Here is a 22814-nt window from a genome sequence, read left to right as displayed (position 1 = left end):
GGTGTGTCACACTCCTGTATCAGGTGCTGGCAGTGTATCTGGGTCTATAGGCCATGTGTGAGTAACTCGGGCTGTGTCGGTGTGTCACACTCCTGTATCAGGTGCTGGCAGTGTATCTGGGTCTATAGGCCATGTGTCAGTAACTCGGGCTGTGTCGGTGTGTCACACTCCTGTATCAGGTGCTGGCAGTGTATCTGGGTCTGTGGCTCACGTGTCAGTCACTACATCTGTGGCTGTGTGTCACACTCCGGTTTCTGGTGCTGCCAGTGTGTCCGATGCGGGTACTTCACGCAATCCACCTGATAGTGTGCTGTAAGTTGCTGTACTGTGCCCTGTGATGTAGCTGCTCTGGTGTCCACACTGCCCTGTTGCTGTTCTGATACTGCATTGTGCCCTCTCATGTACTGCCTCTGATGTACCTGCTCTGGTGTCCACACTGCCCTGTTGCTGTTCTGATACTGCATTGTGCCCTCTCATGTACCTGCTCTGGTGTCCACACTGCCCTGTTGCTGTTCTGATACTGATGTACTGCCTCTGATGTACCTGCTCTGGTGTCCACACTGCCCTGTTGCTGCCCTGTTGCTATCCTCATACTGATGTACTGCCTCTGATGTACCTGCTCTGGTGTCCACACTGCCCTGTTGCTGTTCTGATACTGCATTGTGCCCTCTCATGTACCTGCTCTGGTGTCCACACTGCCCTGTTGCTATTCTGATACTGATGTACTGCCTCTGATGTACCTGCTCTGGTGTCCACACTGCCCTGTTGCTGCCCTGTTGCTATCCTCATACTGATGTACTGCATCTGATGTACCTGCTCTGGTGTCCACACTGCCCTGTTGCTGTTCTGATACTGCATTGTGCCCTCTCATGTACTGCCTCTGATGTACCTGCTCTGGTGTCCACACTGCCCTGTTGCTGTTCTGATACTGCATTGTGCCCTCTCATGTACCTGCTCTGGTGTCCACACTGCCCTGTTGCTGTTCTGATACTGATGTACTGCCTCTGATGTACCTGCTCTGGTGTCCACACTGCCCTGTTGCTGCCCTGTTGCTATCCTCATACTGATGTACTGCATCTGATGTACCTGCTCTGGTGTCCACACTGCCCTGTTGCTGTTCTGATACTGCATTGTGCCCTCTCATGTACTGCCTCTGATGTACCTGCTCTGGTGTCCACACTGCCCTGTTGCTGTTCTGATACTGCATTGTGCCCTCTCATGTGCTGCCTGTGATGGACGTTTTCAGTGCAATGGACTGTTGGTGCCCTTAGCCCCTCTCATGTACTGCCTCTGATGGACGTTTTCAGTGCAATGGACTGTTGGAGCACTTGGCCCCTCTCATGCACTGCCTCTGATGTACCTGCTCTGGTGTCCACACTGCCCTGTTGCTATCCTCATACTGATGTATGCCCTCTGATGTACCTGCTCTGGTGTCCACACTGCCCTGTTGCTGCCCTGTTGCTATCCTCATACTGATGTACTGCATCTGATGTACCTGCTCTGGTGTCCACACTGCCCTGTTGCTGTTCTGATACTGCATTGTGCCCTCTCATGTACTGCCTCTGATGTACCTGCTCTGGTGTCCACACTGCCCTGTTGCTGTTCTGATACTGCATTGTGCCCTCTCATGTACTGCCTCTGATGTACCTGCTCTGGTGTCCACACTGCCCTGTTGCTGTTCTGATACTGCATTGTGCCCTCTCATGTACCTGCTCTGGTGTCCACACTGCCCTGTTGCTGTTCTGATACTGATGTACTGCCTCTGATGTACCTGCTCTGGTGTCCACACTGCCCTGTTGCTGCCCTGTTGCTATCCTCATACTGATGTACTGCATCTGATGTACCTGCTCTGGTGTCCACACTGCCCTGTTGCTGTTCTGATACTGCATTGTGCCCTCTCATGTACTGCCTCTGATGTACCTGCTCTGGTGTCCACACTGCCCTGTTGCTGTTCTGATACTGCATTGTGCCCTCTCATGTACCTGCTCTGGTGTCCACACTGCCCTGTTGCTGTTCTGATACTGATGTACTGCCTCTGATGTACCTGCTCTGGTGTCCACACTGCCCTGTTGCTGCCCTGTTGCTATCCTCATACTGATGTACTGCATCTGATGTACCTGCTCTGGTGTCCACACTGCCCTGTTGCTGTTCTGATACTGCATTGTGCCCTCTCATGTACTGCCTCTGATGTACCTGCTCTGGTGTCCACACTGCCCTGTTGCTGTTCTGATACTGCATTGTGCCCTCTCATGTGCTGCCTGTGATGGACGTTTTCAGTGCAATGGACTGTTGGTGCCCTTAGCCCCTCTCATGTACTGCCTCTGATGGACGTTTTCAGTGCAATGGACTGTTGGAGCACTTGGCCCCTCTCATGCACTGCCTCTGATGTACCTGCTCTGGTGTCCACACTGCCCTGTTGCTATCCTCATACTGATGTATGCCCTCTGATGTACCTGCTCTGGTGTCCACACTGCCCTGTTGCTGCCCTGTTGCTATCCTCATACTGATGTACTGCATCTGATGTACCTGCTCTGGTGTCCACACTGCCCTGTTGCTGTTCTGATACTGCATTGTGCCCTCTCATGTACTGCCTCTGATGTACCTGCTCTGGTGTCCACACTGCCCTGTTGCTGTTCTGATACTGCATTGTGCCCTCTCATGTACTGCCTCTGATGTACCTGCTCTGGTGTCCACACTGCCCTGTTGCTGTTCTGATACTGCATTGTGCCCTCTCATGTGCTGCCTGTGATGGACGTTTTCAGTGCAATGGACTGTTGGTGCCCTTAGCCCCTCTCATGTACTGCCTCTGATGGACGTTTTCAGTGCAATGGACTGTTGGTGCCCTTAGCCCCTCTCATGTACTGCCTCTGATGGACGTTTTCAGTGCAATGGACTGTTGGAGCACTTGGCCCCTCTCATGTACTGCCTCTGATGGACGTTTTCAGTGCAATGGACTGTTGGTGCCCTTAGCCCCTCTCATGTACTGCCTCTGATGGACGTTTTCAGTGCAATGGACTGTTGGAGCACTTGGCCCCTCTCATGTACTGCCTCTGATGTACCTGCTCTGGTGTCCACACTGCCCTGTTGCTGCCCTGTTGCTGTCCTCATACTGATGTACTGCATCTGATGTACCTGCTCTGGTGTCCACACTGCCCTGTTGCTGCCCTGTTGCTGTTCTGATACTGATGTACTACCTCTGATGTACCTGCTCTGGTGTCCACACTGCCCTGTTGCTGCCCTGTTGCTATCCTCATACTGATGTACTGCATCTGATGTACCTGCTCTGGTGTCCACACTGCCCTGTTGCTATCCTCATACTGATGTACTGCATCTGATGTACCTGCTCTGGTGTCCACACTGCCCTGTTGCTGTTCTGATACTGCATTGTGCCCTCTCATGTGCTGCCTGTGATGGACGTTTTCAGTGCAATGGACTGTTGGTGCCCTTAGCCCCTCTCATGTACTGCCTCTGATGGACGTTTTCAGTGCAATGGACTGTTGGAGCACTTGGCCCCTCTCATGCACTGCCTCTGATGTACCTGCTCTGGTGTCCACACTGCCCTGTTGCTATCCTCATACTGATGTATGCCCTCTGATGTACCTGCTCTGGTGTCCACACTGCCCTGTTGCTGCCCTGTTGCTGTTCTGATACTGATGTACTGCCTCTGATGTACCTGCTCTGGTGTCCACACTGCCCTGTTGCTGCCCTGTTGCTATCCTCATACTGATGTACTGCATCTGATGTACCTGCTCTGGTGTCCACACTGCCCTGTTGCTGTTCTGATACTGCATTGTGCCCTCTCATGTGCTGCCTGTGATGGACGTTTTCAGTGCAATGGACTGTTGGTGCCCTTAGCCCCTCTCATGTACTGCCTCTGATGGACGTTTTCAGTGCAATGGACTGTTGGAGCACTTGGCCCCTCTCATGCACTGCCTCTGATGTACCTGCTCTGGTGTCCACACTGCCCTGTTGCTATCCTCATACTGATGTATGCCCTCTGATGTACCTGCTCTGGTGTCCACACTGCCCTGTTGCTGCCCTGTTGCTGTTCTGATACTGATGTACTGCCTCTGATGTACCTGCTCTGGTGTCCACACTGCCCTGTTGCTGCCCTGTTGCTATCCTCATACTGATGTACTGCATCTGATGTACCTGCTCTGGTGTCCACACTGCCCTGTTGCTGTTCTGATACTGCATTGTGCCCTCTCATGTGCTGCCTGTGATGGACGTTTTCAGTGCAATGGACTGTTGGAGCACTTGGCCCCTCTCATGCACTGCCTCTGATGTACCTGCTCTGGTGTCCACACTGCCCTGTTGCTATCCTCATACTGATGTATGCCCTCTGATGTACCTGCTCTGGTGTCCACACTGCCCTGTTGCTGCCCTGTTGCTATCCTCATACTGATGTATGCCCTCTGATGTACCTGCTCTGGTGTCCACACTGCCCTGTTGCTGCCCTGTTGCTATCCTCATAGTGATGTACTGCATCTGATGTACCTGCTCTGGTGTCCACTATGGGCATGCTCCATCCTAGACTGTGACTTTGCTCCGAATCTGCGTAAATAAAATTGCGATTCATGTGTCGTGCTTTGTCAGAGTCATTCTTGCGTGTGTGATGCTGGTGTGGATTGGTATTTTCTTGGGGGCGGTGGGTTCTGCTCAGGACCCAAGTCCTGCAACAAGAAGTGGGGTGACGCTGAAATCACGACAGGAAGTGACGACACATAGGGTGGCTTCCACTCAGTTGCAGTTTATAGTTATCATGCTCCCTGTTGAATTAGTGGGGGGACGCCGTCCACCCGCGTGGTACCCCGACTTGAGCCCTGGTTGTGCTACGTGTCACTCTCCCCTACCTGGGTCACGGCCCTTGGAGGCGTTGCCGTACACAGGCATTTGTGCATTTTGGGACATGTCACTCCCCCCTCCCTACGTCACCGCCCTGGCCGGTACTCCTCTCCAGACAGCGAATGCTTAGGTGCCTACCTGCGTCGTCGTCGATGGTGGGCCAAGACGAGGACGTACTGGATCGCGTAGAGTATCGGGTAAGCCTGTAGTGCAGGGTCCATGTCGGCGTGCGGCTCGTGGTGGGTATGGTCGCTGTGGAGCATCCGCCGTGTTCAGGCAGGTTGTTTATCCGCCGCGCTTTTATGTGTGTTTTCCGCCATCTTGATTTGGAGGACGGTCCTAGTCGTCAGTCCGTACGGCGGAGTCTCTGGAAAGGTTACGTCCGCTGCGTGGTTTGGTGTGGTGGTGCGGCGGACCGTGTTCTACCACCGCGGACGGAATTTGCCACGTATTTCGTATCCTGATTTGGCGGACGGAGTGTCCGCGACGGGCGCACGGAAAATAGGCCTGTTCCGCATACTCAGGGTATGCGGAGGCACTTCCGTCCGCCATCCTAATCGGCCCCTAAGTGTGAGTTACTATCTATATGAATAAATGAAGTGCTATTTGTATAAGTGTGTAGCTGAGTAAATGTAAATAGGATACATTGTTTGCAAAACTGAGTAGGATGACTGCATAACTCAATAGGATGTGTGCTGGTGTGTAGTGTCAATATAGGTGTATAAGTATATTTGAAAGTGTTCTATTGATCATTGACAACATGTATGATTGAATCTATAAATAATTGATAAGATGTGTGTGTAGATCTAGAAATCACTGAGTTGGTTTTTGGATACTTGTATTGCTGTGTCAATGGATTCAAATATGATACTCTGTATTTTACAGTGATTGATGAAATGTTATACTAGTGTTTGATGAGGTGTATCTGATTGTCACATGGATGATGTCATAAGTGATGTCATCAGTGATGTCATTTGAGATGTCATCAGTGATGTCACTGACCATGTCATGAATGATGTAATATGTGACATCATCACCAGTGGATTGTGGGCGCGAGAGTTACAGTTAGTACAACTAACTATAATGGAGGAATTTCAAAGGTTGTGTATGAGTGAAATGTACAGCTAACTATAACACCCATGAAACCTATGTTTTTTTCAGTGAATTTCTAAGGTTTTTTAAATGATAATTCCTAACTGTAACCTGCTTGAAGCAAATGGTTTTTTCAGTGAATTTCAAAGGTGTTTTAAATGATAGTTCCTAACTAGAACCTGCCTGAAACTTAAGGTGATTTTTATTGAATTTTAAAGGTTTTTTTTAAATGACAATCCCTAATTATAATGTTGACCACTTCCCCATATTTTCAACAAGAAACCAAATCTGCAATGCTACCTAAAAAAACAAGCTATAGTTTCACTTACCGCTAACAAATTAACATCAACATTTAATTAGTGTAAGGACATCGACTATGTACTGCGTGAAGTACATCCAACTCATACCCATATTTAAAGAGCAATAAGTGATAGAGGTACTAATTATACATTTTGGACACCCAACAAAATCACAATACCCAGCGTCACCACCACTACAACCACCCCTACTCACCCATCTCCCTCTACTACCGCAGAGGCAGTGCAAAACAGGACAACGGACCTTCCCAAGATAATATATCCCCTCAACAGCATACTAGCTCAATGTTCAGAGATGTGGTAACCAACTATGTATAATGGAAGGAACTCGCACATCAATAACAATTAACACAATGCCAAGACTACTGGTGAAATGCTATACACAACTCACTATAGAATCTAAAAACGTTTCCATGTGTAGATATACTGTTGATACGTGTGTACTGCATACTGGATGCAACCATGTTATCTCAGACTCTGGGGAATATCTCGGTCATGTTGCTGTGTTATCTCTCCCCCTTGAAGCAGAAGTGGAGTGGGCTAATCCAACATATGTAACTCTAGTGGTAGAGTATAAATAATTAGCCTATGCCTTGGACATGTTCACTACTGCAAAGAGAAACGACTCTGCCACAGCGAAGGTCCTCACCCTGCCACGTGGCTGCCGCCATGACCACGTGCCGCCGCAATACAGGCCGATTGCGAACTCAGCGCCACAGCACCGCAGACTTATGTCTGTATCGACTACTGCCTTCGATCTACACTGCGGACAGCAGGGTTCACAACTTGAATTCAGCTTTGGATCTACACTACGCACAGCATTAAAGTTTTCCTTCATTTATGTAAGGCAGGGACAATTCTAGTCTATGTCCTTAGACTTTGTTAAAATAAGTAATACAAATTATTCGTCGGTATCTGTATTGACTCCTGCCTTCGATCTACAGTGCTGTCAGTAGAGTTCACAACTTGATACCAGTAGCGCTCAAGCACTACAGACAACATTGAATTCAGTCTCAATTTATTTAAAGCAAAGACCATTGCACTATGTCCTCAGATTTTGTTAAAGTATGAACAGTAGGGAATTCAGCCTTAATTTATTTAATGCAGAGACAATTCTACTATATGTCTTCAGATTTTGTTTAAATAAGTGACAAAAAGCATTCCTCCATGTCTGTGTAAACTACTGCCTTCGATCTACACTGCGGAAAACAGGGTTCACAACTTCAATTCAGCTTTCCATCTACACTACGGACAGCATTCAAGTTAGCCTTCATTTATGTAAGGCAGAGACAATTTTGTTAAATGATGCGACAAAAAACATTCCTCAATATCTGTACTGAGTACTGATTTCCAATGTACACTGCGATCAACAGAGTTTACTACTTGATATCAGTTCATCAGTTCTGTATGCAACAGTCAATATATGAGTACATTATAGATAATGCAGTGCAGCCTAAGATCTACACTGCGAACAGCAGGGTTCAAAACTTCAATTCAGCTTTCCATCTACACTATGGGCAGCATTTAAGTTATCCTTGATTTATGTAAGGCAGAGACAATTGTGTTAAAGGATGCCACAAAAAACATTGCTCAATAGCTATACTAACTACTGCCTTCAAATGTACATTGCGATAAACAGAGTTTACCACTTGATACCTGTGGCGCATCAGCACTACATACGACATTAGATTCATTATCAATTTATTTAAGGCAGAGTCAATTATAATGTGTCCTCAGATTTTGTTAACTGTGACAAAAAAGCATTCATCGATGTTTGGGTCAAGTACTGCCTTCGATCTACACTGCAGACAGCAGGGTTCACAACTTGAATTCAACTTTGCATCTACACTACGGACAGTAGGGAATTCACCCTTCATTTATTTAATGCAGAGACTAATGTACTGTATGTGTTCAGTTTTTGTTAAAATAAGAGACAAAAATCATTCGTCCATATCTGTGCTCAGTACTGCCTTCAATCTACAGTGCGGACAGTAGGGTTCACAACTTCAATTCAGCTTTGAACCTATACTACGGACAGCATGAAATTTAGCCTTGATTTATTTAAGGTAGAGATAATTGTACTTTATGTCCTCAGGATATGACAAAAAGGATTCCTTGATGTTTGTGATGACTACTGCTTTGATCTACATTGTGAGGGCTCACGATTCAGGTGGAATGACAATTCCAGATGACGCATTCCAGTAGGCAAGAGACATTGTACCAGTGCGACCCGCCCAAACCACGAATCATCGCAGGGTGCGCACACGCTATGGGGCATATTTCCAACAACTAGCGATAATTATCGCTATGTTTGCTTAGCGGCAATATTTTCATCGCCAAGCTGCAGCGATTTTTATCGCTTAGGAACCTTGCTATTATCAAGATTTATCTCCTAAGCGATAAAAATCAGCCGAAATGCATGAATATCGCTGAAAAGTCAGCAATATTCATGCATTACCGAGCTAATGCTCTTAGCCATGTTATCCACCTACCATTGGATAACATGGCTAAGAACTGCTCAGGGGCAGGTGTTAGCTTTTGGATATGATCGCGCTTAGCGCGAATATCTCCAAAAGTTGGTATTAGGAGATAGCGATGTTAGCGACTGTTTCCTGTCGCTAACATCTTGGCATGCCCACTTTGCATGTCATTAGTGATAAATTTCACTAAATGAAAATGTAAATTGTAAATTGATACTTGTATAGCTCACTACTCACCCGCAATGGTCTCAAGGCGCTTGTACGAATACCGCTGTGGAACCCATCCTGGCTTTCCCTGTCAAGCGTCCACTACTGGGCACCTCCAAGGTGGAGGCCAGGCATCCTTAGCATTGTGGGGGCCGTTGTGGAGATTAAGCAAGCTATTGCCCAGAGTTGCAGAGTGGGACTCCATGATTGGAATAGGCACCGAGGCGAGAATTATCAGGTCCGTGGAATTTTGAGCCCAAGACCCGCCGAGCCGGGGAATTGAACCCTGGTCCCGGGCTAGACCTCGGCATCAGGGTCTGCCGCTCTAATCATTGAGTCACACTTTTCCTCTCTCACTGACATGCAAAGCGGGGCCCAAGATGGTCACTATCTCCTACTAGCTGTCGCTAACTAGTGTCAGCGACAGCTAGGTAATAGGGAGATAGTTTTATCTCCGCTTTCTTGGCTTTTAAAGCCAAAAAAGCGGAGATAAACCCCCTTGATAATATGCTCCTGAGTTCTTCAGGTACCTCTAACTCACTTCATCACAAAACATCTCCCAGTGGCCAGAATTCACTAGACAAAAAACATTGCTCCCAGTTTGGCTGGCCCACACCACGCATCATCGCTGGCTGCGTAGACGCTGAGAGCCACACCTACCACTAACTCCATACAGCTCAATTCAATTCCACATGGCTGTGGGCCCTTCCTAACGACTGACTTGCGTCTATACTGCGCAACAGTATGGCTCACAATTCAAGATTATTACTGATGCAAATTGTGTAAGAGACTATAATCGGTTAAGGAAACCAAATGCTCCTAATCTGCAACATCGCGCGCGAAGTACAACTTTTTTATTTGTTATGGGGAGCAATCAGTAGACCTAGTTTGCAGAATAATTGATAACCATTGATGGTAGTTTTTTTTTTCTAGTCAAAGTACATGCAATCCAGTATGCAGCATTGAATGCTTTGAGTGCAACCCGTTCAGACCATGCATCATCGCAGGGTGAGCACACGCTAAACACCAGACGTACCACTAACTCAGAACACCATAAATATTTGCTTTATTAAGGGAAAATTCAGTAGTCAAAAAACATTACCCCCAGTGCAGCCTGACCGGACCACGCATCATCGCAGGTTACGTACAAGCTCAGTCTCAAAGGTACTACTAACTCAGTGCACCATAATTCATCGCCACGTGGCCGTATTCAGGCAGAATTCAATTGACTCTTCATTCATTATTTGAAGAGGGCAGTACCAAACTAAATAAAATGTCGATCAAACCCTATACAATATCCCTTTAGTAGACTTCCTTCAAAAACTTCTTTTATATATGAGTTCTAGGTTTAGTTGAAAAACAAAATTCACGCTGCAAGTGCAAAGGCACACTCAATGGCAGTCTACACTGCGGAAAGCACAGGTCACAACTTAAACTATAATGTCCCTGAAACATACACATTTTGACAATGTATTCCATACATGTTTCATCTTTTATTTCAATTGTGATTACAGATCATGCAGTCCATTAGTCTACACGTTGACTACCAGACGTACCACTCACTCAATGCACCATAAATATTCACCACATGGCCTTATTAAGGCAAAATTAAAGTAGTCAAAAGACATTCTTAGCAGTGCTTTCTGCCAGAACCACACATCATCGCAGGTTCCACACACACAAACCCTTCCTTAGTGCACCACAATTCATGAACCCTTTACAATATAATCTTCTGTTTATTATTTCACATGTAGTGCTCCTACCTTTGTACCGCAGAAGTCATAAACCATTTACGATTGAATATCTATGTATGATATCATGATTACCCGTGCCGTTCACACTTCAACTATCTATTTGTGTCTGTATTTATTATGTTTGTAAAATGCTGCTCCTGCGCCCTACCACATTATATTGTGATATAAATAGCGTATACGACCATCTTACCTCTGACAGTAAGTGTTGGCTATTCCCCCTTTATTTTTTAGCATATTTATATAGCGCAAAATAAACCCAAAACTATATCAGCAATTTACCATGAGCACCGTATTTACAGTACATTTTCAGGCACGCGTAGATTACGTCAATCCTCTACAATAACAGGATATGGACGCAACTCGGAGCCTCGTACACTGATTTCCAGCACCAAATTCAACAGTATATCTGAATGACCACATACGTATATATATTATCTGCCTTTCATGTGCAAAAAACTGCAACTTAAACCTTTCACAGCCCTGTATTACTACAGCTACAACTCTCCACTGAATGTACAACAAACATTCATAATCACAGAAATACTTCATGTCCTCCATCTTTTATGTATGCAACTATGAATGAATATAGAGTCAGTGATACCCATACCTTCCATGTTGGCCATGTTGTGGAACTTTATAGCTATAATGACACATTTGAGTTTGAGACTCGGACACCCAAATCACTTGATTTCTCATATAGCTCTTGACGGAACCATGCCCATAGCACTGGAATCATGGTTCAGAGCCTCGCGCAGGACTGGCATACGTTCAGCCTGCCCACTTACGCTTCCAGGAAAAAACAAACATGCAACATTGCCCTGATTTCCATTGTACTGATTTCTTAGTTCCAGTTCTAGTTGTGAGAACAGCACACACACACTCCCTCATGCCTGGTATACACCCACACCACACCCATCCAGCAAATGCGTCACTACACATGTGACGCTACCAATAAAAATGACGGGCGCACATGCTCTGCGCCATTTTAGAGTTTCTCCCATCGCAAGCGCTGTGATGGCCCCTCCTAGTGGTTCGGACGCCTCATGTAGGCCCAAACCACAGAGAAGGGGGGCCCACCACTACGTGCATTGCCCCTTTGGTCACTGAGTTAGTGGTACCGCAAGGACTGAGTGGGTGAGGAACCTGCGTTTAAAATAGGTGCAGGTGCATGTCCTTTCCGATATCAAAACTCGGCACCATATGTCAGACTTCTTGGTGGCAGAGCGGGACTGCATGATGTAGAAGGTGTCCTGTCCACGAAAAGATGAGCAATGAGGCCTGGGTGCGCATCGGAGGGAGTCGTTGGGGTGAAGCAGACGGAATACAAAAAGGCGACGCAGCGATTTAGTGGTACACAGTCCTATATACCGTATCTTATTACATTAATATTTTCTTTCCAATAGCAGGAACGTTTTTATAATAGGTCAAATGTCTGACGCTCGTGATGATTGATACCACGTGTATAACTTCGCACCACTTGCTTTCACATCGGATAAAACATTACTAGTACAGAAATTTTTCAAAAATTGAAGCCTATTAAACAATGTGGAACTGTACAAATAGTAGTTTTTCAGGGTGCATTATGTCCCGGAACATGGTGAAAAAGACACCGGTGACAGAAAGGTGAGCTGCAAATATTCTTTTCAGTCACTCTCTCACTTCCTCTCTCCTTTGATAAAGAAATGACACACAATGTTAACTTCCATTTTATCTTATAGGTTGTGTTTCACAAATTGGCGTTGTCCCTCCAAACACCTCCAAAGCTCAACGTTCCTGCATTTTGCAATGATGCCTGGCCTTCGAACAATGTCTGAGAAGGCTGCTCCGAAATGTGGTGCACCCTCTTTGAATCACGCCAATGACACAAGGTGAGCAAAGAAGCTTGTTTCCGAAACAATGATAAGTCATCTTTGGACGGAGAGAGTGGGTAATGTGCAGCAGCTTCACTGCGTAGGAATGTACAATTACCTCCGAGCAGTGAGAATAGATAGGTTACAACAGTCTGAGGGACAGATTTACAAGCCTTGCGCCACTTTTGTGTTACTTTTAACATGGGAAAAGTGGCGCAACGAGCTTGTAAATCTGCCCCTGAGTGCGCAAGAAAAAGCACTCACCTCCAGACTCTGGGATTCAATGGAGTGCAACAGTTCAAGTTCAGTTCAAGTTCGGGGATTTATATAGCGCACTACTCACCCAGAGGGTCTCAAGGCGCTTGGGGCGGGGGAGTTCATTTTTTGTCGAATAGCCAGGTTTTAAGTTCTTTTCTGAAGGAGATGCGGTTCTGTGTAAGGCGGAGGTGAGTGGGGAGTGAGTTCCACGTCTTGGCCGCCAGGAAGGAGAAGGATCTACCACCCATGGTGGATCTTCGGATCCGCGGGACAGCAGCGAGGGCTTGATTGGAGGATCTTAGTTGGCGGGTGGGTGTGTAGAAGGACAGTCGAGTGTTGAGGCATTCGGGTCCTAGTTTGTAAAGGGCCTTGTGTGCGTGGGTGAGGAGATGGAACGTTATTCTCTTGTTGACGGGAAGCCAGTGGAGGTCTTTTAGGTGTCCGGTAATGTGATCTTGGCGAGGGAAGTCCAAAATGAGTCTTGCTGATGCGTTTTGGATGTGTTGGAGTTTTTTCTGTAATTTGGCTGTGATTCCGGCGTATAGTGTGTTTCCATAGTCCGGTCGACTCGTGACCAGAGCGGGGTTGACCGTCTTTCTTGTCTCGGGGGGGGATCCAACTGAAGATTTTTTTGAGCATACGAAGTACGTTGAAGCAGGAGGATGAGACTGCGTTGACTTGTCTGGACATCGAGAGTGAGAAGTCTAGGATGAAGCCAAGGTTACGTGCGTGGTCTGTGGGTATGGGTGCTTTGCCCCGAGCAGAAGGCCACCAGGAGTCGTCCCAGGCAGAGGGGGAAGATCCTAGGATGAGCACCTCCGTTTTGTCTGAGTTAAGTTTTAGGCAGATGTGTTTCATCCATTCGGCTACTTCTTTCATGCCTTCGTGAAGATATGTTTTGGCGGTGTTAGGGTTTTGGTGAGGGAAAGGATTAACTGGGTGTCGTCAGCATAGGAGATGATGTTAAGGTTGTGTTGGCGCGCGATGGATGCGAGTGGGCTCATGTAAACGTTGAAGAGGGTGGGACTGAGTGATGAACCTTGTGGTACTTCGCAGATGACTTTAGTGGCCTCTGATTTGAATGGGGGAAGTCAGGCTCTTTGAGTTCTCCCAGCGAAGAACGAGATGATCCAGTCCAAGGCTTTTCCTTGTATGCAGATGTTGCTGAGGCGATGTATAAGGGTGCTGTGACAGACTGTGTCGAAGGCGGCGGAGAGGTCGAGTAGAATCAGGGCCACTGTTTCACCATTGTCCAGTAGTGTTTGGATGTCATCTGTCGCTGCAATGAGGGCAGTTTCGGTGCTGTGTTTGGCTCGAAATCCGGACTGAGAGGGATTGAGGGAGTTGTTGGATTCAAGGAAGGCGGCGAGCTGGCTGTTGACGGCTTTCTCAATGACTTTGGCAGGGAATGGGAGGAGGGATATGGGGCGGTAGTTTTTAAGTTCAGAGGGGTCTGCTGTGGGTTTCTTCAGGAGGGCGCTGAGTTTGGCGTGTTTCCAGCTTTCTGGGAAGGTGGCAGAGTTGAATGAGCAGTTGATGACATCACGGAGATGGGGTGCGATGATGGAGTCTGCTTTGTTGAAGATGTGGATGGGACAGGGGTCGGTTGGCGGGCCAGAGTGGATTGAGTTCATTAGGTGGATGGTGTCTTCAGTGTTGATTGGGTTCCAGGCGCTGAGGTTGTTAGATGGCGGTGTAGGTTCTGAGGGGGGGTAGAGAGGATTGTTCGTAGGGAATGTTCTCAAAGCTGTTGTGAATGTTGGCGATTTTGTTGTAGAAGAAGGAGGATAACGCATCGCAGTGGTCTTGGGAGGGAGTAATGTCGTTAGAGGCTGCGGTGGGGTTGGTGAATTCTTTGACAATGTTGAAAAGTTCCTTGCTGTTGTGGACATTGTTGTCGAGTCGATCCTTGAATGCTGATTTCTTGGTGGATCGAATCAGTTGGTGGTGTTTGCGGGTGGCTGCCTTGAGGGTGGTCATGTTGTCGGTGGTTGTTTTTTTTTCCATGTTTTCTCTAGGGTACGGCATAGCTTCTTGGATTTCTTAAGGTCATCATTGAACCAGGGAGCCTTTTTGTTACCTGATTTGATCTGGTGGTTTTTCAGGGGTGCTACTTCTTCAGCGCTGTGAGTGATCCATTGTTTGAGTTTGGTCGCAGCTTGGGTTGGGTCTAATGAGAGGGTGGGAGGGTTTTGGTTGAGTGATGTGAGGAGTTGGTCGGTGGTGATTTTGTTCCAGTTTCTCTGAGGAATAGGTTGTGGGGGGTTGTGGATCGAGGTGGTTTTGTAGCTGAAGTGAACACAACTGTGGTCCGTCCAATGGAGAGCTGTGGTGCGATCGAAGGAAATGTGTTTGCTGGAGGTGAAGATAGGGTCGAGCGTGTGTCCGGCTACATGGGTGGGGGAGTCAACAAGTGTTTGAGTCCGAGATTGGCCAGGTTATCCAGAAGGGTGGTGGTGTTGCTGTCGTTTTTGTTTTCCAGGTGGAAGCTGAGGTCTCCTAGTAGAATGTAGTTCTCGGAGGCGAGGGCATGTGGGCTGATGAAGTCAGTGATGTCATCGCTGAATTGTTTACGGGTTCCTGGAGGCCTGTAGATGAGGGTGCCTCTAAGTGTGGTCCTCGGGTCGGTGTGGATCTGGAAGTGGAGGTGTTCGGCGGTTGCAAGATTATCGTCGGAGCTGGTCGTGATTTTGATGGTGTTCTTATGGACGATGGCGATGCCTCCTCCTGTTTGATTGGTGCGGTCTTTTCGGGTGATCTTGTAAGCGTCCGGGATGGCTATGGCGATGTCGGGTGCTGATGATGCGTTCATCCAGGTTTCTGTGAGGAAGGCGATGTCTGGTGACGCAGTGTCGAGTAGGTCCCAGAGTTCATTGGCGTGTCTGTGGACCGAGCGGGTGTTCAGCAGGATGCACTTCAGGTGGTTAGAGTCAGAGCTGTGTTTGGAGGAAGTGGATTTGGTGTGGGGCTTGATGCAGGCGAACTTGCAGGAGTGGCAGGCGAATGGACCGTGGGTACGTCCTGGGGCAGCTTTGTGGCATTGTGGTGTGCGTCCGGGGTTAAGGGCTAAGAGGGTGGATACGTCATACGATATGCGGGAGGAGTGCGGGTTGCAGGGGCCAGGGGGTCTGGTGCTGGGAGTGGTCCAGGCGCGGACGGGCGTAGACAGGCTTACCTTTGGCGCACCTTCGGCGCGCATGGGGCGCACCGGCTGCGCATCAACGCTGCGCGCAAATGCATCTGTCATATATGGATAGTGGAGGGGGAGGGGCGAGGGAGGGTCAGCTGGGAGGCGGGGCGGGCTGTGGGGGACGGGCTCTGAGGCACCACAACAATAACTAAAATGGCGGCAGCAAAAGAAAACGAAACTGGAGGCAGCAGTAATGCGATTACAAATTGTGCAAGAGCGCAGTTAACGATACCAAGCAGGAGCTGGGGGCGAAGGGAGCGGCCGCCTTCTGCAAGCGTCAGGATCATCTGGGTATGCACTATTAGGAACTCACCGCTATGCAGTGGGAGTGCATGGGATATAGTACTTTGGAAGAAAAACAGCACACAGACACTTCTTTATAGTGGAAGTTGATGAAATACAGTATCCTGTCTTTACAAAGACATAAAGTAAAAATATACTTATGCAGTTGTATATATTCTGCTAATACTAACTCTATACTATCTTTCAGGTCACTGAACTAGAGGGTGCACTATGAACTGGCACGTGCTTGGACACACAACAGAGGCAAAACGTTAGCTACGAAGATTTTCTCCAGTATTAACTGCTCCATCTATAACTTTCTCTCTCTCACAGTTTTTATGTGATTTTTTCTCTCTTTCTTTCTCACACTCACTCTCACATTGTTTCTCTTTCTCTTTTAAAGTTATGGATGCTGCTGTACACTCTGCCGATAAAAAAATCAAGGCTGAATGTAATACAGTCTGCAGTGTACAACCAAAGCTGAGTTCAAGTTGTGAACTCTGTTCGCCACAGTGTTTACAGAAGGTAAGCAGAGCAGCCTAGATACACAATACCTCTGATTAAATATGTTAGAAATAAAGGAGCTTATTTACAAGCCCCTTGCACCAATTTGCGCAACTTTTAAGATGGGAAAATTAACGCTAAAGTGGAGCAAGGGGCTTGTAAATAAACCCCAAATAATATTGTCCTGCATAATGGCTCAATCTCTCACCTAATTATATCTCATCTCTGAATCGTTTTAGAAGACCTGTTGGTCCATACTCTAAATCTGACGCAGTAGGCACTCCCGTACAGACAAACAACAACTACTTTATTAGGGTCAAGCAGGGATTTTTAAGACCACGCTCCAATACGCCCCATACATACATTAAACAACAAAAATATCGGAGGGTCTAGCACACCTGAGTCGTGAACGTGACTGTGAACAAACAGGAAAACCATGCCATGTGTATATATATCCAAGGTCACCCCTAAAACTGACCCATCTGGTGGTCAGGCAAGGATGCCCATCAGTCACCACACGGAACCGCCCTTCATCATTTGGGTTTCCTTTAGGACCACCATCAAGGGTGCCACTTAGCTTTCACGGGGAAGGCCCAGATTTTGAGATAGCCCTCACCCGGTCAGACAGGTCTTACTGTGGTCATACTACTCAATTGAGAGGATGTTGAAGCAAAAGAGGGGGGACTGATGTCGCAGTGCACAAAATGGTGTGTGTGAAAGTGAAAAAGTGTGTGCTAAAATTGGATGAGGAGGTACTGAAAATGAATTTTATTCTGATGCTACCTGCTCTTCCAACAGTGACAATCACAATGGTTTTGGACTGTCTAGATGTACTGTGAAGTCAACATGTTTCAGCAATTAGCGACGTGTTATGTCATTGCTTTCTTCAGGACCAAATATACCATTGGCTACTGCAACTAAGTGATAATGAAGCAAAACAGTGCTCAAAACCAAGAAAAATAAAACTGATACAGAGATCTCCTGAGTCCACTAGGTGTCCGCATCGTTTTCTCCACTCTTTCAAGTCATTGGAATATTCAGACTCGGAAGATGTACAGACCTCACCCCACCTGGCCACGGCTCAGGAAGAAGGGAGGAAGCACCGCTCTGTCCGTCGGTACTTCGAAAATCAGCATACAGACACCTCTTGAATACGGGCCTATAAGAGAGGTGGCATGTATAAGGCACACTGCAGACGTGTAAATTAAGAAATAATACCAAGTATAACCTTATCTTGTAATCTTTTACCTCTTTCAGCCACATCGATCTAATTTCAAACACTTATTTTCATTTTTGTTTTGCAGATTATCTACCCTACTTTTATTAGAGTCCATATTTTGTTTATTATATTGTTTTGTTAAAGTTATGTTTCTATTTATTTATTATATTGTTATCTTAAAGTTACGTTTCTAGTTATTTATTGTTGTTTTAATAAAAGTTCATTTTAAAAAAGTATACACGTCTTCAATATTATTTAGTGTGATAATCATATAGTTAGAAAACATTTAAAAATAGAAATGATATTTATAACTAGAAGTATAATACTGAGGCTAACTCTTTACCAGCTCTTTACCAGAGTTACGAATAACGGTTCCTATGGAAAACTTTTAAAACTCTACCACTGTATAGATTAGCAACATTGTGTGGTGAACTTCTAACCTCTGTGCTCACTTAAGTGTTCCATGAACTGTTTCTATGGTAACAGGCAGTAAGCAGTTGGTGGGTAGGGTTGCAAGGTACTGACTGTACAGAAACCGTTATATTTACCCAGGATGCTCTACATGACAGAAATGAAAGCAAAGTAGGACAGAACACTGTGTAGCAGATTTACAAGCCCCTTGCGCCACTTTCACGTCACTTTTCCCATCTTAAAAGTGATGCATTAGTAACACAATGAACCTGTAAATCCGCCGTTTGCAAATTACGAGCAAAAGAAGTACACAACTCTTTCAATTCTTTATCGACCACAATTAAACAGTGTTGCTTCACGATTCACAATGCACTTCAATAAATACTTTGTGCCTATTTAAATGGGAGACGGAATTGTCAACATTACAAAACATAGGGGCATATTTACAAAGACACCGTTAAAATTGTTGCACCAAACTACAACAAAAATGGCGAGAAAGGACTTCAAAATCCTTTGTTATCTTACCGGAAGATTTTTCAACATTGCTGTTTGCTATGGCTTGTAAATCTGCCCCCAAGTTTGCAATGGGAGGGCAGTGTCCCGGGGGTAGGCACCCCGGTGCACTGCAAGAGCTGGCCCTGGGGGTGGCCGTCCCCAGGGCCCTCGAGGTCTTCAGGAGGAGGGCCACGCAGCCCCCTCCCACAATACAGAAAGCCCCAGGGTGGTGGTCCCAGGGGCTTGGGGGGGTCATTGAGGCCCCCCACCACAAATTTTGCAGGGGGGGCCTTGGAGCCTCCAAACCATTTATTTTATAGCCCTGGGGGTGGTGGTCCCCAGGGCTAGGGTGTCGTAATTGGCATGGCCGCGTTAGCGATTAGCTGAACCTACACGTTGTCCTCCTTTAACTTGGCTATATATGAAAACGCCATTTTGAATGTTGCGGCAGCCATCTTAGACCATAAGCGGCCTCGTGGCCCGCGTGCCCTTTAGTCCGTTGTCCGTTCCACTGACCACTTCAGTCTGCCCAGCAACAGGCTATTTTTAGTACTGGTCAAGCTGCACATGCGCAGTTCCAACTGACCAGTAAGCTCTTAGGAATGTGCGCCAAACTGACCAGCGGAGTTGTGCCCCCTCCAATGAGCTGGCAGTATTCCAAAACATGACCATATATGTCCTTAAAATGTGTTCTAACTCGTGCCGCCTATCTTTTATTGCCCCAAAACTGTATATAAATTGGGGTCACACCGGTGTTCGGTGTGATACCTCTTGCATTACCGAAGGGTGCTGTTTGAGTGTACCACCACCCCATGGGGTCTTAATAAACTTGTTCTTTGCCTTTTACAGTTTCCGTGCCAACAGTTCTTGAGTGTAAGTGGGTTATCTTCGGAGCATGTAGGCCTTGGGAACCCTGATTACTTCAAATTGGTGACCACGAAGGGACTCATCGGCGACTCGGATGCCCGAAGGAGAGGTCGTGACGAAGGCTTGGAAACTCGCCATGGACGCGCGCTGCCACGAGTGACCCGAGTCTTGGCTGCCACGGTGTTTCTTCCTTTCCTTCCGATCTGACCTTCCAGGCGGCGCCGGTCTCCGACTGAGTTTTCGAGTGTCTGCGTTGCTGAGAAAGTGCCGTTTGGCTGATTTGGCTTACAAGACCTTGGCAGTTGGAATCTGGACATTTGAGAGTTTGGGTAAGATTTGTGTTCGGTAAGGTAGTCTTCGGACGCTTACTGAAGTTCTATGATTTGTGTTCGGTAAGGTAGTCTTCGGACGCTTACTGAAGTTCTGTGATTTGTGATCGGTAAGGTAGTCCTCGGACGCTTGCCGAGGTCCTACGATTTGTGATTTGACTTGAGTTAGCTAACGTTTGTGAATTTGTGATTTTGAACTTATATGTGTAGTGCACTTCACATAGGCAGGCATGTAGAGATGTTTCTCTAACTTTGTTTTTTTCCTCTGAGCGGCACATCTGTGTGAAGTACTGTAAGTGCCATTTTTGTACGGTGTCACGCTTTTGTGATACTTTTTTGAACATGCCTGTTTTCAGCACACTCCGAGGAATGTGCTGTTTGGGAAATGGTACCACAATTAGGTTAGCGGAAGCACAGCCAGCTCCCCCAGAGGGAACACCGAACAGGGAGATGTACATAAAATTTGGCCTTCCCCCTATTATGTACAGCAAATTATGGCATAAGTATACAAAGGCCGATCCCGAATTGCAATGGCCTCTACATGGGTCGTTCGATTTACGAAAAGTACAGTTTGTGGAACAATGTTTGTTTCAACGCAGGTCTAGACAAAACATGTTTGATTGTGTGCGAATGTGGGAGAAAGCGGTGCGTGAGCGTATGAAGCGTGAAGTTGCCTTGGCGGACAAAGAGCAGCGCAAGGCTGCTCGGGATAAGGCTTTACAGCTTGAGGAAAAGGAGGCTCAGGAGAAGAAAGAGAGGGAGGATCGGGAACGTAAATTGCAAACGACTGGTCAATTTCCTATTCGTCGACCGCTTTATCCTGTCCTTAATAATGAAATTGATGATTTTTCATTGCTAGATCGGTCACCGCCACCGTACGTTTCGCCGACGGCACCAGCTGCAGATCCGGAGGATGATGGACAGGATAAGTCGAACCAGAAGGGTGTATCTGCTCTCAGGTTTACTGCGGAGAGGTCCGCACATTTACGTAGTTGGGCTCGTAAAGTGAATAAGAAGTGTGTCTCTCAGGATGAGTTGCTTGCGGAGAAAAGGGCGTGGTCGGATCTTGAATTAATGTATTTTTTATCTTGTTTGGCAGATGAAGTTGTTGCCGCGTATCGTGAACTTTCAGACACGTTAGAACCTAAATCGTTGTCAGTGTATCGTGAGAATTTGGTTAAAGGTGTATTTGATCTTGCAGATGTTGACGACCTATTCACGCAACTGATCCGGCTACGAGACGAGATGACGAGATTGCGGGAGGAGCGGAAAAGGAGGCAAAAGGAGTCCGAATTGGAGAATAACGGGCAGATTAAGGAGTGTTCTCTCCGTGGTTCAGATAAGAGTTCTGCGTTGCATGTTATGCCTATGCGTGAAGCCGCGCCCTTGTATGTTCCACCTAAAGGGGAAGGTACGGATGATGATAAATCGTCAAAGGATGCGAAAGGGTATTTTGTATATAACTGGGTATACACGCCTTGGAATAGAGCAGATGTTATGGCATTGAAAAATTCTCTACCCGATCTTCGGAAAAATCCAGCGGCATTTTATGAAGGGGTGGAAGGGGCTATTTCGTCTTGTGTGATGACTCTTGTTGATATAGATTTGTTCTTTGGGCTAATTCTACCACCTGATATGTGGAGACAAATTCGTAAAAATAATGATGAAACGATACTGGGGGGCACATGGAAAGAAATAAATGCTGCCGATTTAGATAGGGAACCGGCGTGTAAGCCTTGTCAGTTAATTCTAAATCTTCCGGCAGCTATCTTGGTTAAATTAAAGGCGCTTGTTCCCTCTAAAAAGATTGATTGGACTATGTTAACTTCGTGCAAACAGAAACCCGATGAAACGGTTTCAGATTTCTTTACACGCTTTGAGGAGGCGTTCCATGATTACAGTGGTCAATCTTTAACAGATGATACGGGTCGGCATTTGTTTGTAGATAAGTATGTGGCTAATCTCCTACCGGAGATTGCAAAAAGATTGAAATCGAGCGAAAGTTCCTGGGCCACGGCGACCCCTGCGTCTTTGGTAACTATGGCGCAGTATTATGAGTGGCAGGAATTGGAGGCTAAAGAAAGTGTTGAGAAAAAGGCGAAGGAATTGAAAACGAAGGTGATGTTGGCGCAGGTTCGGGGAACACAGAGTAGAGGGAATGATAGAGGTAGACGAGGTGGAGGGAATACGTCGTATGGTCGTACGGATATAGCAGAGGATCAGTGTGCTTATTGTAAGGAGTTTGGGCATTGGGCCGAAGATTGTCCAGTACTTCGTGAGCAGCGTAGTCAGCGTGGTCGAGGAGGCGGTAGGTCGAGAGGAGGTTATACGGGAGCGAGAGGTGGCGGAAGTGATCGTGGAAGGGCTGAGGAGAGGGGCCGTGGCCAGGATGAGCGAAATACGTTTGATAGACGAAATCAATATCAGATTTCGGAGGGTGCGGATGTGGAGCACCAGGATTATGTGCATGCATAGGACTGCGTAGGATGGGGTAAGGAATCAGTTGAAGTGCCGGTAGATCAGCAGGGTCCATATGTAACAGCGGGTATTTTGGGTTCTACTGATCAATTTCTAGTCGACACAGGAGCTACACGTAGCGCTTTGTCGAAAAACTTGGTTCCGAGGGCTCCCCTGTCTGGCGAAATGATTACATGCGTAGGGTTTGATGGCACACCCTCCCCTAGCCCATTGTCAAAGCCCCTTGCATTATGTCT

The sequence above is a fragment of the Lissotriton vulgaris genome, chromosome 6 (assembly GCF_964263255.1).
Source record: "Lissotriton vulgaris chromosome 6, aLisVul1.2, whole genome shotgun sequence".
Classification (NCBI taxonomy): Eukaryota; Metazoa; Chordata; class Amphibia; order Caudata; family Salamandridae; genus Lissotriton; species Lissotriton vulgaris.
Note: the sequence above shows the minus strand (reverse complement) of the source record.